The sequence below is a fragment of the Nilaparvata lugens genome, chromosome X (genome assembly GCF_014356525.2).
Source record: "Nilaparvata lugens isolate BPH chromosome X, ASM1435652v1, whole genome shotgun sequence".
Lineage (NCBI taxonomy): Eukaryota > Metazoa > Arthropoda > Insecta > Hemiptera > Delphacidae > Nilaparvata > Nilaparvata lugens.
The window spans coordinates 65,349,576-65,368,208 of record NC_052518.1 but is presented as its reverse complement, the minus strand read 5'-3'; the positions used below and the strand labels follow the sequence as shown (position 1 = coordinate 65,368,208).

Genomic DNA, 18,633 nt, shown 5'->3' with positions numbered 1-18,633 from the left:
CCCTCCACCACCACCATCATCATATGGAGTGAGTTTATTCCCTCAAAAACAAGTTAAGAAACATAGAACAACAAAGAAGAGTAGGAAGAAGAAGAAGAAGAAGACATGAATATTGAAGGAGAATTGAGTAATTATGATTTGATTGATTGGTCGAAATTATTACAGATTCGGCTAAGAGGTATATATATATATGCTAGATGCATTACCCAAAAAAATTCTAAAAAACGAGAATGTCATTGTGAATTTAGCAAGTGAAAGCGAGGATGGTACACATTTGGTTGCATATAAAAAAGTTGGCTCCAATGTTTGGTATTTTGATCCAATTGGAAATTTACAACCGCCATACGAATTGGACAAATATTGGAAAAAAGAAATTGGAGTAAATATATTTTATAATGTAGAGCACATGCAACCATTAAATAGTGATTTTTGTGGTCATCTTACATTATTGTTTCTTGCAAATCAGTTGTAATTAAGTGTTTGTGCTGAACACACATTACAAGATGGTTGTTATTACATTAAGATCTAACACAAGTAACCTCTACAAACATTTACAAGAAATTATAGAATTGGATAAAAATCGTGAATGGGAAATTGGATTAATTAATTTTTGTAGCTACAATAGTATTGCAAACGTTAACAAAGGAACAAATTCCAGCTTCAAATATGGTGATAGATTAATTGAGCTGGATATGGGTGTATATGAAGTTGAGGATATTAAAAAATCTTTAAAGAATAAATTGAATATTGATGAGAAGAAGAAGAATAAACTCATTATATGAGCAAACGCAAATAAAGCTATTGATTTAACACGTACTGATTCGATTGGTAAGATACTTGGTTTTGATAATGTTGTTTTGCAACCAAATAAATGGCATTATTCTCAGCATTTGGTTAACATAACAAGCATTGGTATTATTGTACTTGAGTGTAATTTAGCATGTGGTAGTTACTCTGACGGAAAACAAAAACATATAATCTACGAATTTTTGCCAAAGGTTCCTAGCGGCTATTTAATAAACGAAGTACCATCACCGATTATTTATGTACCTTTGAATACGCATCGAATTCAAACTATTAATGTAAAGGTAACAGACCAGAACGGATCATTTATTGATTTCCGTGGAGATACAATTACAATTAGGTTGCACATATGTGGAAAACAAAAGTAAACATAATGGGTTATCTTGTTTTCAATCCATGTTCAAATAAGATGTGTACACACAATGTCATTAGAGAGACGAACGTGAGAGCATCAACACCTGAAAACAAACGTGCTTTGTCGGCTAAAAGTGCAAGAATATTAGAAAAGTTAGGTTTTATAGTTGATTGGCGGAATGTTAGGAGGAGCGGCCGCAATTAGTGAAATTCTGGACGTGGAGACAGACCTTCAGTTTTATAATGATATAACCAAATTCCAATTTCACACTCATACAGTTTATTCGGGACAGGAAATAAAAAACTCTGACGAGGCACATATTGGCATGAATTCTTTAGATGTCTATTCTTTACCTTGCAAATCATTTATATTTATTGAGGGAACAGTTAACTGTACAAAACCGGGAACAGACCCGGCTGATGCACCAGTTGCGGCAGACTATAAATTAAGCAGTAACGTAATCGGCAACCTTTTTCACGAAATACGATATGAATTAGCAGGTCAGCAAATTTCTAAATCAAGATTAAATGGATTAACATCCACAATTAAAGCTATACTAGTGAAGAATACGTTCGATAAGAACACATATCACTTGGCTGGTTTTGACAGAGCAGGATATGAGCTAACAGATAATAAATTCACTTTCTGTGTTCCGCTGAAATTAATCCTCCCGTTTTTTGAAGATTTTCAAAGAATAATTTTAAATTTGAAACAGGAACTCGTCTTATTGAGGTCACCGACAGACCTAAATTGTGTTGAGTCCACAACTGGAACAAGCATTAGTGTGAAAATTACAAAACTGCAATGGAGAATGCCCTACATAACTTTAGAAGATCACGTAAGACTGAAATTTTTGAAACTGCTCGATGCTGACACTCCACTGAAATTAGGTTTCCGGCATTGGGAAATTTGTGAATTATCAAAATACAAAATTCACTTAACCATTCTTGGGCAGTTTGCACCACATCGATTTTTGATAGTCCAAAATATGTTATAATTGCATTTCAAACCGATCGTAAGAATAAAATTAAAAAATCAATATCTAATTTCGATAGCTGTGATATTTACAATGTTAAAGTATATTTGAACAGCAAGTATTATCCATATGAAAATCTGCTAGGTAAAAAGGAACTATTATACCGGATGTTTTTGGATTTCGCGCCCTCGTATTATAATCATTCAATCAATAGCGAACTTGGAACAGAAATTGACTTTGAAATGTTTTGTGATTCAACACCGCTGGTTGTTGTGGACTGTTCACACCAAGTGACTCATTTGAAATCATCGACAGATGTTCGTATTGAAATGGAATTTAATAGTGCAGTACCTGCAAATACTTCCGTCTATTGCATTTTAATTAGGGATCGTGTGATGGAGTACACACCTCTGACGAGCATGGTGAAAGAAGTTCAGTAATTTTATTGATAGAGTGCACCGGCTGCAATATTATATATAAGGTGTGCACTCTGACAATTTGGTTCATTATCAGTTTCACCTTTGAACAGGTAACATCTAAAATGTCCTATTCTTTATGTTCTGATATTTTGGACAAAGCGCAAACTCAGTCTATTGGTATCCAGTGCGATCTTGATTCCGATAGTTTCTATTATGAACCAAGGTGCAGTACACCAATCCAGAAGCCACAGGAGGTGGGGGAGGAGCAGAAATGGGAAGAGGAGGAGGAGAAAGATGGAGGATTCGACGAGCCCGCCGAAGAGAAAGAAGTGGACAAGCAAGTGAGTACGAAAATTGCTACAGTTGATCTTCACTGGTTTAAACAAGATAGTAATCAAATTATTGTGAAAGAACTTGCCATAATTGATCAGTTTAATAATTATATTGTATTCCATTCCAAATCACCATTTGCAAAGACAGAATTGAGTGCAAAATTGTATAACAATGTAACATGATTAGAACGTCACTATCATAAAATAAAATGGGAGGATGGAGATTTAGAATACACTGCCTCGTTAATACGAGATTACCTTGTAGGTTATGAGAAAATTTTCACAAAAGGAACTGAGAAAGCAAAGTTTTTAAGAAGATTACATACTAACGTTCAATGTATACCAGAGGATTTTGCAAAACCCGATTTCAGCTTTTTCACTAGTTCATGGTGTTATGGTGTGTGTAACATTCATAAAAATAGACCAGATGGATGCTGTGCTTTGTTCTCTGCTCAACATTATAATTCTTTGTTGTTTAAAAATATGTATCAAACAAATAATTTCATGTGTGAAAACAATAAAATGCAAAGTATGAAAATGGCCACGATGTACACGAATTCGCAGAAAAGAAACTTTGCTCGTTATGGATTCTTCTACAACGGAAAAGAGATTCAGTGTGTTTATTGCATGCATGCATTGAGACTGCATAAAGCACGTACATGTTGTCTGTCTGCAATTAATGAAGAAAGACCACTCAATTACTCTATAATAGTGCCAGCCTACACTTAGTTTTGTTCATTCGCTTATCATGAATCCGAGAAAGTGGTTGGCTGCTGACAACGAGTTGGAAGTGAGGTTAAAAAACTGTATTGATTGGTATGATGAGTGTGAAAGTGCAATTAGGGAATCAACTTGTGAAAATTATAGTTTGGCGAAACAATTAAAAGACATTTTTCTAAGCACGGTTAATTTAAATGACATAAGAGACTATCTATGTTATTATTGTCCTCATAATTTGTGTATAGATAAGTTAATTAAAATTGAAGATGAAATTATGAATAGTTGTGGTGAAATGTGTAAATAAACTTTTTCTGTGTTCAAATGATTTTTCATTCCAATATCCCACTCACTTTTTAGTTTAGTACCCGGTCAGATCTAGACCTGTCAACAGCAACGCGTGTGGTGTGATCTTCTTTATACAAGTGAGACACAAGCCCCTTCAAGCAACAGTTGTAGGTACAACACGTGCACGTTGTTAATTTATAGAACAGAGACACATGCCAAACATCTGGGAAGTGTTAACATGCAGTGTTATGGTTTTTCAAAATTCAAAAAATTAACTCGTCTCTTGATGGGAATTTCATTTAACAAATTTGACTCAATTGTGAAGAATATTAAATTTTCAACAGGATGTCAAGATGCTGATTTACTGTTAACAAAAACAGAAAATGTACACTTTCCAATTTTATCTGAGATATTCGAATTGCTAGATATACTAGACAGCGGCCATCTACATTATGATTGTACAAATGATTTGTCATTATCTGTTGTTAAAAATTCCGATGAACTTTGGAAATGCTTGTACGATATTGCAGATAAAAAATGTAAAAGAACTTAGATCATTGACCTCTCTGTAGAGATATGGATTCACTTTAATCTGACAGTATAGCATTAGATGTGAGAGAGAGAGAGAGAGAGGGAATTTCTCAATTCACTTTAATATGACAGTATAGCATTAGATGTAGAGTGATAGGGAATTTCTCGATTCACTTTAATCTGTCAGTATAGCATTAGATGTAGAGTGATAGGGAATTTCTCAATTCACTTTAATCTGTCAGTATAGCAATAGATGTAGACGATATTGCAGATAAAAAATGTAAAAGAACTTAAATCATTGACCTCTCTCTGGATTCAGTTTAATCTGTCAGTATAGCAATAGATGTAGAGAGAAGGATTCACTTTAATCTGACAGTATAGCATTAGATGTAGAGAGAAGGATTCACTTTAATCTGTCAGTATAGATGTAGAGAGAGGGAATTTTTCCCCTCAAAGGGAAATTATTTTTTCCCTCACTTTCTTCATCCCCCTCATCTATACTGGGCAAGGGGAAGGGAAAATCTATTTGAGAGAGAGATATATCTTTCTCTCTTTTCATCCCCCTCATCACCACTGAGCAAGGGGAAGGGGAAACCTATTTTTAGAAAGAGTGAGAGAGAGATATATCTTTCTCTCTTTTCATCCCCCTCATCATCACTGTGCAAGGGGAAGGGGAAATCTATTTTTAGAAAGAGTGAGAGAGAGATATATCTTTCTCTTTTTTCATCCCCCTCATCAATACTGATAAGGGGAAGGAGTGAGGATGGGAGTGAGGGAGGGGAAATCTATTTTTAGAACAGGGGATGGGCGAGGGGGGAGAGGGGGGAGGTGATTTCGAGCAAAAAAACCGGTCCAAAGTCTCAGTTTATAACTACTTGCATTGTATAAGATGTTCGAACCTTTCCTTTCAGGATATTTTTGTTATTTGTTTATTGTAGGGTTGCTTTTAATTGCGTTACCAATAATGATAATCTTATCTTTCTACACTGTCGTTTCTTGAATATTTTTGTGTAAACCCATCTAGTTGTGTTTCTATTGCTTCAGTAGTGCTTCGATTCTCATAGCAGTATGGTGCCTCATCTTGTTCCAATTGATCGGTTTTTATCCATCTCCGAAGTGTGTTCCCATAATGTGAAAAATAGGGAGGATGGTGTGTTGTTCCTTAGTTTGAAGGTGCGACATTGGAACATTTCGGTGGAGGAGCAGCGCAGTGCTTTGTGCCATATATCTTCTGAAGCGCAGTGGGCGATTCCTATTGAAATTATGGGTGGGGTGGTGGTTGCTATTGTGAACTGGTCTGACTCATCCGTGTTACTCTTTGACCCTTGTCGGCTAGCTGATATGACACTTAGGGCTCATATATTGTGGCTTATACATGATCACTCTATGTTGAAAAATTTGGTTTCAGCTCCAGCATTTCACTTTTGATTCCATCAATTTTATCGTGATTCACTCTCTTATTCCATTATATATTATTCGTGTTATATATTATTTTCCATTTGAATACACTTGTGCAACTTACCATATGCATTGTCAACACTGTTGCTTGAAGTAGTGTCGGAGATTGGTCGGAGTATTCCAGAATTAGATATTTCAGAATTTTCCTCCTTTTGTTCCGCGGTCAATGTATTTACACCTGTTGCTTCATCAGATTCTTCCCTGTCATTTCCGTATCCAGAAGCAGTATCCCCTGTCCCAACCGTGAACAAGGACGAGCTACTGGCTGATCCGGAAGACGATGCAGCAACATCAGAGGTCAATGAGGTGGTTCTGATGGATGGTCACCGGCAGTGTACTTCCTCCACATCGTCATCCTCTTCATCTTCAACCACTCCTTCCCCATCCATGTCACACCCCCTCTCTTCTTCCCCCCTACTTGCAGCTCGTGTTCCAGAGGCTATTCCCCCTGTACCGTTTCAGCTGATACATGAGGTGTTGACTATCTATAGAGTTATTCTGGCAGAGGACATAGAATCAGCATCATCGGTCACTGGAGTAGCCGTGGAGGTTACCACGATGGATGTAGGGTCATCAGCATCTGCGTCGGCTTTTTCGTCAGAGACGCTGTCTACTTCTAGGAACCTCAATCCCCCAACTTCCGACAGATCCCGCATTTTGTACAAACCTTACAATAAGCCAGGTGCTCGTAAGCGATGGGCCAGTCATCCTAGGTTTAAAGTGCTCGGTCCCAACAGCAAGTGGAAGTGGATGAGAGTGTGACATTGATCTCATATCGTTTTCAATGAGGTAGACCTATTAATTAGGAGGTTAATTTTTTTGGGGGGGGGAAGAGGATTATTGTTGTTATTTTCTTTCTTTACTCTGTTCTTCTTGTATTCAGTACAGTCATCGAAATTTCCCTTTAAATATTTTTCTCTATTACAGCTGCTGCTCCCAGATACATAAGAATTTCAGTTTTATAGCTCTATACCGTCCTCACCATAATCTTAAACCTCATGCCCATTTCTTTAGAGTAAGATACTGTTGACGTCAACTCTCTATTCCCCAATTTGTTTTTCTCCCAGATATGATGTATTATTCTCCTGGACTTGACTTTTATTTCTTTGTTGGTTGAACTTCACAGGTCGACACGGATGTGGCGTGGTTGTAGCCGGTATTTCTGACATCGCTTCGCACGTTCAATGCCAATCCCCCCCCTTCCTTAGTAGGAGTGGGGTGTCACAAAGTGAATTTTGTGATGAATGGAGAATTGTCATTCACCATATAATTTAGAGAATTTTCTTTATTTCAGTAGAGGAATAGAGTCGACAGTTGTATTTATTCTGTTGAGCTTAGAGTCGAGTGTGTACATCATCATCACTGAAAACCCCTGGGAATTATCAGCAGCAGATTCATCTGAACCAGAAATTTCCAGATCTTGTTTACTAGTTTGAACGGAGAGCCGTCGTCTAGGGTAAAATTTAGCGAATTTATTCTATTTTAGAATAAGAATAGGATCGACTGCCAGATATATTTTGTTGGGCTTGTAGTTTTGTGTGTACATCATCACCATCGCCGTCTACCCCTATAAATCATCAGCAAAAGATTCATCATAACCAGAAATTTCCAGATCATGTTTACCACTCTGAGAATTCTCGTATCTAGTATTGCATTAGCAGCAGCACCCATATCATCAAATGATAAGTGGCTACCAAGTCGGGTCGGTATCGTTCTTCATGAAATTTCTGGAATAGAAAGATTGTTTACCAGCCTAATTTATTATAGTAATTAGTGGCATTGTCATCATTAGTTACACCCTTAACATCAGGAGCAGCTGAGTCAAACCCTGTCACATGACCAGTGGCGTGATTGTCTCTTGAGACTCCCATTGGTCGGCAATCTCTTTTCCCCCAGCCTCCTAATTTTCAGCGACCCAGTGCTGCTTCAGGGAGACCTGGGAGAGAGTCAGTTGTTCGGTGGTTGAGCATGTGAATGGGTCGCGAATCTCCTCTCCTTACAACATTCCCGGTACTAGTTATTTCTAGGGGAATTATTCTATTTTTGTGTTAATATAGAATATTGTAGGACAAGTTCCGGACAACTCGAAGTTAGTACTTCCTCGGGGATTTTCTTTCTTGTGGCCCTGTATTTTAACTCATTTAGCAAATCCATACTCGCTGTAATTCCAAGTAGGGAAAGCCCAATCCTTTTCCTAGAGAACTCAGGTGCAGCTTGAGTTCGTCCTTGTCGAAGTTGGTAGACTGCAGCATCCTTTCTGTTTCTTTCTCTTCACTTTCCCTATTCTAAAATCCTTCTAGCTCTCAGGTACAGCTTGAGGACTTCCTCGCCAAAGTTTCTAGACTGTAGCATCCTTTCTCTTTCTTTCTCTCAACTTTCCCTATTCTAAAATCCTTCTAGCTCTCAGGTACAGCTTGAGAACGTCCTTGTCAAAGTCACAGACTGTGACGCTTCCTGGTCTCAGGTACAACTTGAGAACGTCCTTGTCGAAGTCCCCAGACAGCGACGCTTCTATCTCTCAGGTGCAGCTTGAGAACATCCTTGTCGAAGTCCCCAGTTTGCGACGTCCTTTCTTTTTCTTTCTCTTCATTTTCCCTATTCTAAAATCCTTCCTGCTCTCAGGTACAGCTTGAGAACGTCCTTGTCGAAGTCACAGACTACGATGCTACCTGCTCTCAGGTACAGCTTGAGAACGTCCTTGTCGAAGTCACAGACTGCGACGCTTCCTGCTCTCAGGTGCAGCTAGAGAACGTCCTTGTTGAAGTTCCCAGACTGTGACGTCCTTCCTTTTTCTTTCTCTTCATTTTCCCTATTCTAAAATCCTTCCTGCTCTCAGGTACAGCATGAGAATGTCCTTGTCAAAGTCACATACTACGATGCTACCTGCTCTCAGGTACAGCTTGAGAACGTCCTTGTCGAAGTCACAGACTGTGACGCTTCCTGCTCTCAGGTGCAGCTTGAGAACGTCCTTGTCGAAGTCACAGACTGCGACGCTTCCTGCTCTCAGGTGCAGCTTGAGAACGTCCTTGTCGAAGTCCCCAGACTGCGACGTCCTTTCTCTTTATTTCTCTCAACCCTCTCTATTCTAAAATCCTTCTAGCTCTCAGGTACAGCTTGAGGACTCCCTTGCCAAAGTTCTTAGACTGTGGCATCCTCCCTCTTTCTTTCTCTTAATTTTTCCTACCCTGTTTAGCACGAGATCTCAGTTCCAGACTAGAGATCGTTCCTGTCGCGGTCCTCAGACCAGCAAGAGGTGTAGGAAACCTTGTGTAGAGCAGGATCTCAGTCACAGATTAGAGATCGACCCAGTAGTGGTCCTCAGACCAGCGAGAAGCTTAGGAGAATCCTTGTATACCCTTCCCTATCCTCTCATAATAGTCTACATACTGACTATTAATTTAAAAGCATTGGACGATTGAGAGTGATTCCCATACCCTTAAGGGCAGTCACAGATTGCCCTCAATAACTGGTGCACAGTCACCAGATTCGCGCGGAAATCCTGTTTAGCAGTTTCAGAATTGCTGGAAATCCTAAGCAGTTGCAGATTCAGAAATCCGACACCCGTAACCTTACTCTCTAAACTTTAATTATCGTAAAATTGAAATAGATATACTGTGTTTAGCTAGCAGGTTCAGCTTGCTGAGAACTATATCGCGATTCACAGATTGCAAGTTATTGAACAAAACCCCATTAGTTACAGGGAGGAACAATTCTATTAACAAATCCCCATTCCCCAGGCCCGAGAAAATATTCTCCATACCTCAAACTCGGTATACTATATCCTGTACCTTATACCGCTTACGCCTTTCCAATCATATTAATCTAATACCGGGTGTGCAGGTTCAGTCTATCCGCAGATATCCGGATCCGTATCCTTGGTTAAGGTTACCTCAATCCTCCCTAACACCCAACCTGAATTCCAAGAGCCGAGGGCCGAATCGGCCAACAACGGCACAGGCACACACTCTTCCCTTCAAGCTAAATACCTCCCAACAAAGATCAGGATAGGGCGAGAAGTGTAGGTCCGGTATCTCCACCAGTCAGTATGGTCACTGACCCCGACCCATACCTGGCTGCAGCTAGTCTGCATTGTAGCAATACTTCGCAATTATTAGGAAACCTAGAGGGTGGAATAGGACATCCTAATAATATGTATATATAGATTGCCAAATAGTGACTCTGATGAGTTTATTAGAAAATTTGATCAGCTCTTGAGTAAGTTATCAAAAGAAAAGAGAAAGTGGATATTGATAAGTGGGAATTTTAATATAGACCAATTGAGAAACAACATAAGAACTAGAACATTTCTAGATTCTTTCGTGATAAAAGGCTTTGCTCCAATTTTCCAAGAACCTACTCGTTTTTCCGCAACAACAACCACGGCCATAGACAATATAATTACTAACATGGACGTTGGTCTCTTCAAAGGCAAGGTTATGGAATTAGGTATATCTGATCATACTGCACAGATCATTTCCTTGAATAAAGCTCTGGCTTTTGGAAGCAACAAGTCTCATGAAGTTGGTAGGAATTTCTGTGAAAGTAATGTTAACGTTTTTGTCAATTCCCTGTCAAAATTATCATGTAATAATTGTTTTTCCAGCTCATCTTGTAATGATAGTTATAAAGAATTCATCTCCAATGTGAGATCTGCTTTTTTGGAGTCCGTTCCTTTATCAAGTAGGGTGAGTAATTTGAAAAGTAAGAAATCTTGGATGAGCGCTGGTCTTCGTATTTCCTGTGCTAGAAAGCGAAAACTGATCATAATGGCCAAGGAAATAGATTCTCCCCAGTTTCGTGCATATGTCAAAAAGTAGCCTACCTATCGGTTTACAGTAAAACATTAAGAGCAGCAAGGCGTATGTTCACATGTAAACTGGTTAGAGACTCAAATAACCAGATAAAAACAATTTGGCACATTATAAAGAGGGAAACAAATCAGGTAAACCCAAAGAATTCACCATCTGAAATTATTTTGCAGGGTAATCGCATTACTGATCTGAAACTGATAGGTTCAAGTTTCAACAATTTCTTCAAGTCTGTCCCCCTTAATTTGTCCACTGGTGTCTCAGTGAGCTCTGCTATTGCCTCTATGAATAATAATTGTTGTAACCTAATTCATAAACATTTCAGATTCTCTTCAGTTTCAGAAAACTTTGTTTTCAAGACCATTATGTCACTTAAATCTGGTTCGTCTGCAGGGTGGGATGTGTTGAGTGGTACAGTACTAAAAGGGCTTGCATCTGTAATTATTCCGGTACTAACTTATATAATAAAATTTATCTTTATCATCTGGTGTTTTTCCTGATTGGCTCAAATTTACAAATGTCACACCGGTACTAAAGAGTGGAGATAATAGAAATATGGCTAATTTCAGACCTATTAATATATACCCCCTATCGTGTCAAAAGTTTTCGAAAAACCAGTGTTTGACACAAGTTAATGCATTTTTGAAAATAATAAGTTATTCAGCAATGAACAATATGGCTTTAGAAGAGGTAGGTCGACAAAGAATGCCATATTTGAGTGTATTGAGGAGGTTCTAAGGGGCCTTGATGGCTCTCAATCTGCATTCGGAATGTTCTGTGATTTGTCAAGAGCCTTTGACTGCGTGAATCATCAATTGTTAGTGCAGAAGCTTCGTTTTTATGGGTTTGGGGTCACTGGAATAAGTTGGTTTGAATCCTACCTGATGTGTAGATATCAGCAAGTGCATGAATATGGAAACTGGTGTGCATTTCTCGAACTGGAAGAAAGCCCCTCATTGCGGAGTGCCACAGGGATCTGTTCTTGAGCCACTTCTGTTCAATATATCTATTAATGACCTACCGAAAATCAAACAGAAGAAATCTATCCTCTATACAGATGATGTCACAGTTATTGTCAGAGAGAAGAATTGTTCCACTGCTCATCTCACATTAGGGAGAAATTAAATATTTGGTTCAGAAATAATGGTTTGGTTTTGAACCCTGTGAAAAAAAAATTGTTCACTTTAGGATAAGAAGGAATGATAGCGATGGTGTGCACGCTGGTGGGGGTGATGGGGTTGAAAATGTAGACTCAGCTAAGTTTCTTGGCTTGCTTGTGCAACATAATTTGGAATGGGAAGGCTACCTACAGAAATTACAGCAAAGACTCTGTTGTGCTATTTACGCCATTCGTACAGTTTTAACAATTACAAATCTAAAGACAGGGCTTTTATTATACCAAGGATACTTCCTTTCAATTATAAGGTATGGCATAATTTTTTGGGGCTCCTCCACTGGCGCATTAAACATTTTTAGAATCCAAAAAAGAGTGATCAGGAATTTAACTCACTCTGGGAGGAGAGAATCTTGCAGGCCCATATTTTGCAGACTCAACCTTTTAACCCTTCCGGCTTTATATATGGTTGACATTTTAATGTACATGAAAAGAAATAGTGAGATAATTGCTGACAACCATCCTATTCACAGGTTTCCTCAGCGTAACAACAATCTTTATTTGCCCAAGCACAGACTTACTGCCTATGAGAAGAAAACTTTGTGTAATGGCATTACATTCAGGCATAAAAATATATAACTCTTTGAAAACGGAGACTAATTTGAAAGTATTCAAAAATAAAATAAATGATATACTATTAAAGAGTTGTCCCTATAGTGTTGAAGAGGGAATGAGGTCCTTGTCTGGTAGTTTAGACGTATAGGTTTTAAGAAAATTAATATATTGGAAAATGTATTAAATAAAACCAATCTTGTATGTAAAAATATATGTAATTGACAGGTGGCATGTTGTGTGAGTTTTGAGGAAGCTCACATATACACAACTAAGCGCCATGAATTACAATAATAATAATGTGACATGGCATGATTCAGATGATCTTGATGCTAAGGGTGTATCCATGATGACAATACTGCTAATTACTGGTAGTAAATTAGGCCAGTAAACAATCTTTCTATTCCAGAAATTTCATGAAGAATGATATCGTCTCAACCCGGTAGCTGCTTATCACTCTGATGATATGCCTGCTGCTGCTGCTATACTAGATACCAGAACACTCGAACTAGATGTGTCGGCGAGAAATGGCTAATGACTGTTGGGGTTGGTGTATCAAAAATGCTAACATCAATAAAGCTAATCATCTCCTTCACGACATACTGGCAACAGGTCAGCCCAAGTTGAAATCAGAGAAAGGTCGAGAGAAAATACTATGATATTTTAGTTATTAATTGCATGCAATTATTAGTGCATTTAAAAATTGCATGCAATTAATAGTCCACACAACAGCTGATTTTTTCTTTCCTTGCCATATTACCATAGGTAAGGAAAGTATTGCTTTCAAAAAAAAATTAAGGTTCCCTAATTTCAAGTTTGCCATACGTTTCAAGGTCCCCTGAGTCCAAAAACATGAATTTGTGTGTGTGTGTGTGAACACGATAACTCCATTCCTAACTAACCATTTGACATGGAATTTTAAACTCATGGTCCTTATACCATGAGGATCCAACAACAAGAAATACAATAAAATTCAATTCAAGATTGTGGATAATGACTAAAAACCATGTTTTTCACGGTTTTCTCGAAAACAGCTCTAACGATTTTCTTCAAATTTATACCCTGGATAGCTATTTATAAGCCCTATCAACTGACATGAGTCTCATTTCTGGGAAAATTGCAGGAGCTCTGTAATATTCTTGAGAAATATGGATTTTTTTAATTTCTATCACAATTTTCTCAAAAATGACTTCACCAATTTATAGTTATTTATCAATTCTATCAACCAATGTGTGTAAGTGTATGCCTGTGAACATGATAACTCCATTCCTAATTAACCGATTGACATGGAATTTCAAACTCATGGTCCTTATACCATGCGGATCCTACAACAAGAAATTCAATTCATGATGGCGGGTAATGACTAAAAAACCATGTTTTTCACGGTTTTCTCGAAAACGGCTCTAATGATCTTCTTCAAATTTATATCCTGGATAGCTATTTATAAGCCCTATAAACTGACATGAGTTTCTGAGCATTTCTGGGAAAATTGCAGGAGCTCTGTAATATTCTTGAGAAAAATGGATTTTGTTTAATTTGTATCACGATTTTCTCAAAAATGACTCCACCGATTTTTTCAAATTCATACTCTCCATAGTTCTATCAACTGGTACGAGTCTCCTTCCTGGGAAATTAACAGGGGGTCTACCCCATCCTTGAGAAATGGACTTTGTAACCTCCTTCTCGTACATGAGGTAGGTTGGTATATAGAACAGTTTATTCAAAAGAACACATAGTTCAGATATTTCATCTGTAGAATAGCTGTTTAGATGACTTTTGAAAATCATCGAATTTCACAATGATTTACACAAAAGAAAATGTATTCTGAAAACAATTATAATATTACACAATAGTATGATCGTAGTTTTATATAATATGTAGCCACCAATCATCATCATGTTATTCCCCTGAATTATTCTCCTTCCTCACATACAGACTCGTTCTAGGTGAGGAGTACTATTCTTTGAAATTATTGTAGAACATTTCAAATGTTTGTAACCTATTGCTTTTTGAGAATAAGAACTTTTTCATTCATTCATTCAAGAATGAGGCTTAAAGTTCAATGAGCAAGGAAAGTTGTGTGAGTGTACCACACCAGATTTTTTAGTTTTAAAATCTAGCCTTCTGTTTGGACGTTATGAATGTTCCCCTTTATTGTCTGGCGTTGTGTAGTGGAGGGGGCAATTATACGGTGATGTGCATAGCATAATCGCCAGTTGCCGATTGACAGCCAAAAAAAATTATAGGCTCTGATACTCTTATACCGATGGAAATAAGAGACTAAATAATTTAGTGTCTAATTATTTATTTTTAGCTTGAACCTACTTATTATCCCCCAGTCATAAACAGCCCACAAATTTGGGTTGGGTTATAAATAATTTATAATTATAAATAATTATAATAACCAACCCAAATTTGTGGGCTAAATTATAATTTATAACCCAACCCAAATTTGTGGGCTATTGTATGACTGGGGGATAATAAGTATAGGTTCAAGCTAAAAATAAATAATTAGACACTAAATTATTTAGTCTCTTATTTCCATCGGTATAAGAGTATCAGAGCCTATAATTTTTTTTCAAATGTTCAGCGTTTCAAAATCTTTTCAAATCACTAACTTTAGAATTATTTTTTCCGAATTCAATCCTAAATCCAAACACCTAGTACAATATTTTTTTTTGCCGTACCTATAAATTCCACTAAATGGAACCGAACTTAGCACTTAGAACAAAAATGATTCACATACATAATCTCTTATTTAATAGAGTTTTTTGGGAAATTGCAAAAAATCAAAGGTTACATTATGAATTCATCAGACATACTTGATCCCTTTGAGAATACTTTGATTTTATTCTTCAACTGAAGTATTTTTTTCATTGTTCAAAGGAGACGTATGTCGCGTCATGCGCCGATAAAGCTTCGGAAGGGCGCACAATCATGAGTATCATGGGGAAGCTGGTGACCCTTCCTCACCATCCAAAGCAAGGACGACCATAAGAGAGAGAAAAACCTTTCAAGGACCTTCTGATAACTGAAGTTATGATTGGTAAGATTTCAGCTAATTTCTCTTTTGAAGTTCACTGTGTAGCTTGCTTTATATTTTTTAAACAACTCTAATTTTGCAATATCAATATCAGTCGGACAAAATCCCACTTGAATAGAAAATTCTACTTCACTGTATGACTCAAAAACTTTATTTCGCCATTAAACATGACATCCACAAACACCGTGGTTGAGTGGACATTACTGTCCAAACTTCGCCACGTCATTAAAATGAAAAAGTCATTCTATTCTATTTAATAAAAAAAGAAGGCATTCCATCCAGGATTTGCAATATTGAATCTCTAAGTTGATTTTTTTCAATTTGGGAGGTGGTCATTATAATGCTGATCATTAATTAGTACCTGTAAATATCAATTGATTTGTAGTAAGCTACAAGTCTGTGATTAACACTCCACATAGCTTTGAAACAGTTTGTCCTATTGATTTAAGGTTCTCACCATTCACTTCATATTGAAATTCCGTATTGGAATAGAATAGAATCGTTACCTTCATTTCAACCTCCGAGGGCGGGGCCCACTTGCTTTGCGGTAGCAAGTTAAGTGATAGGCCTATCATGCATAACAAGACCAGCTTTCAATTTCCAATAAAGAAATACTATATGGAAAACTAGAGATAACTTTGGACTTTTATCCAAATATATTTCATTCTATTTCGAGTTTCTAGAATATCAAGGTGTTAGGCCTACTAATTGTAGGGCACCGTTAATTCTACATAATAAAAAGCATGATTCCATTACTGAATAATGGATATTTTTTGGAAATACATTAATATTACAATTTTCTTATAACATGCTCAGAAGATTCACTTTTTCCTCTCAAATTATTTCACCCAGACTTCTTATCGGTTTTTCTAAACACTTTCCTGTTCATGTTTTACTAAAATCTGCCTATTACATGATAAACCATGATTTATAAAACATTCTTCCTCCTCATCTTATCTTTCCAGCCGATCCCACCTAGAAAAAGTAGTTTTGTTCATACATTGTTTGTCCTTTATACTTTTCTTTCGCATTGTAATGAGTAATGTGTGATAGGATTAGTGTTCTCATAAATTTTATTGTTACAGCAGCTGCTACAAACCGGTGCTGGCCGAAGGCAGAATTGAAGCAGGTCTAGTTGAAAGCGGCTACGTGGCTTGCACAAGCCCAATCCAAGTTGGACAAAATGTAAGCATTAATCTTACAATTCAATTTTTCTTGAAAAACAGCATTGGAATCATGTATAACACGACAATCTTCCCATTCGAAAAAAAGAGCTTGGATTCAATATCACTGAGCCAAGATAGCAGACCAAATTTGTAATGTCATGATTGAGTATAGGAACTTTTATATTAGCACGATCCCCTACGTCCGACCATCAAATCACCTCTATGAAAAGTATCAAGCCGTTTTCAAACTTTTTACTCACTCTGTATTGAGCTGTTTCCTGAATAAGCATCTTTCACCCAAGGTTATTAAAAAGAAGGTTGCTCCATAACTGCCTGATATTGGGACGAAATGAAAATCGGGTGGGTAGAGTAAACTTTTGGCCGGGACAAAAGGTTCACAAGTAACAAGCTTTAATAGTGTTATATTATTAACAATAGTTTAACACATTCAGAAATCAGACCACAGTAGCACTACAGAACTGAGACACTGCTGCCGCTCGGCTGTCGCACGGATATGTGTGTTCTCCTACTATCATCACCGTGTCGCGGACGTAGCTCGGCCGTACCTCGGCACGGGCTCGGTGCGGTTATATGTGTCCCGGCCTTTTAAAGTGCTACAGATCAGAAATTCTAGTACCGTGCGCATGCACTTGTCTTTTCAGCAAGACAATAATATCATTTATGTTGTAATCTTGTTACACTTCTCAAAATAGAACACTTCACTTGGTTTCTACTCGGACTGAATCTAATAAATAGATCTGATTTCAACATTACAGAAACATGATATTATTAATAAAACATTGGTAAAAATGTAAAACTCAATTGATCAATAATTTTTCTATTAAAGCAACCTTGTGGATGTTATGAGCCATGAAAGCTCAATATGATTAATATTTTAATGCGCCAGTCGTGATCTCAAATGTAGTCGGGATCTCTGATCTGTACTATTTTTCGGGTTCCCCATCACTTTCAGTTTCCTCAAATCGGAATAACCTTGTTTTTGATAACCTTGTCTTTCATGAACCAACAATTTTTTTATTGGGTACTCTAGCTATAACTTCATTCTGGAGGGAATGTTGATTGGCATGATTGTGTAAAACTTACCCAAGACTCAGGAATTGTTATCAAATGATCAAAATAGAGAGACTAAACACTGATTCAGATGTGCTATGGTTTGACTATTTTGTCTTCTTCCGATCGGGATTTCTGAAATTTGAGCCACTTTAACACAATCACCGCTATTCAACGTTTTCTTCAGAATCTGATTCTCTACAACTTCTATCAATAAAAAATACAAGTTATGATTTCATATCCAATTATAACCATTAAGTATTAATAAAACAAATTGATCAAATATTTTCTGCTTTGAATTAGTTTCTTTCTGATTTTTTTATTATTTTCATTTTTTCCAGGAATCAGCCATCAACACCAGCTACAATAACAATATTCGACATCGATTGTGAAGATGAACCTCTCGAATAGATAAGAATATAATAGTAGTGACAGAAAAGATCATAAAACGTGTCTACATGTTCAATTTACTGATATCATAAACAATAAATTAGTAATTGATTATAATTACGGTTTTTAATTGAATAATCAATCCCTGAAACCTCAATATTGTTGAAAATATTAATTGAAATTTACAAAATTGCAAAAATGTAGTCTATTTATAATATATTTATTTTAAATTGTGTAATGAGGGTACAGTTACACTATGAGCAAGTTTGCTCATATAAGCGCTTTCAAGCTGGTAGTGAAAACTTACAGGTAAAAACAGAATCTGGTAACATGCATAGAAACACCTCATGACATGCACAGAGAGAATAGAAATGATCCATGAATAATGCAGAGTTAGTACCATTCTCTCCGAGCACATCATAACGTGTTTCATCCATTTGAAAAAAAAATTTCACCTGTAAGTTGGCACTAGGTACTAGCTTGAAAGTGCTTATTTGAGCAAGCTTGCACATAGTATAACTGTACCCTTATGTTCTCACAATATTGTAA

At 37.0% G+C, this 18,633-nt stretch overlaps 1 long non-coding RNA gene across 1 annotated transcript; it reads left to right on the top strand.

Annotated features, from left to right (window-relative positions):
• Positions 1 to 14,919: 14,919 nt before the first annotated feature.
• LOC120354352 lies at positions 14,920 to 18,201 on the top strand. Its single transcript, XR_005572972.1, has 3 exons — positions 14,920 to 15,460; positions 16,543 to 16,642; positions 18,036 to 18,201. It is a non-coding gene; the product is annotated as an uncharacterized LOC120354352 (long non-coding RNA).
• The last annotated feature ends 432 nt before the right edge of the window (positions 18,202 to 18,633 follow it).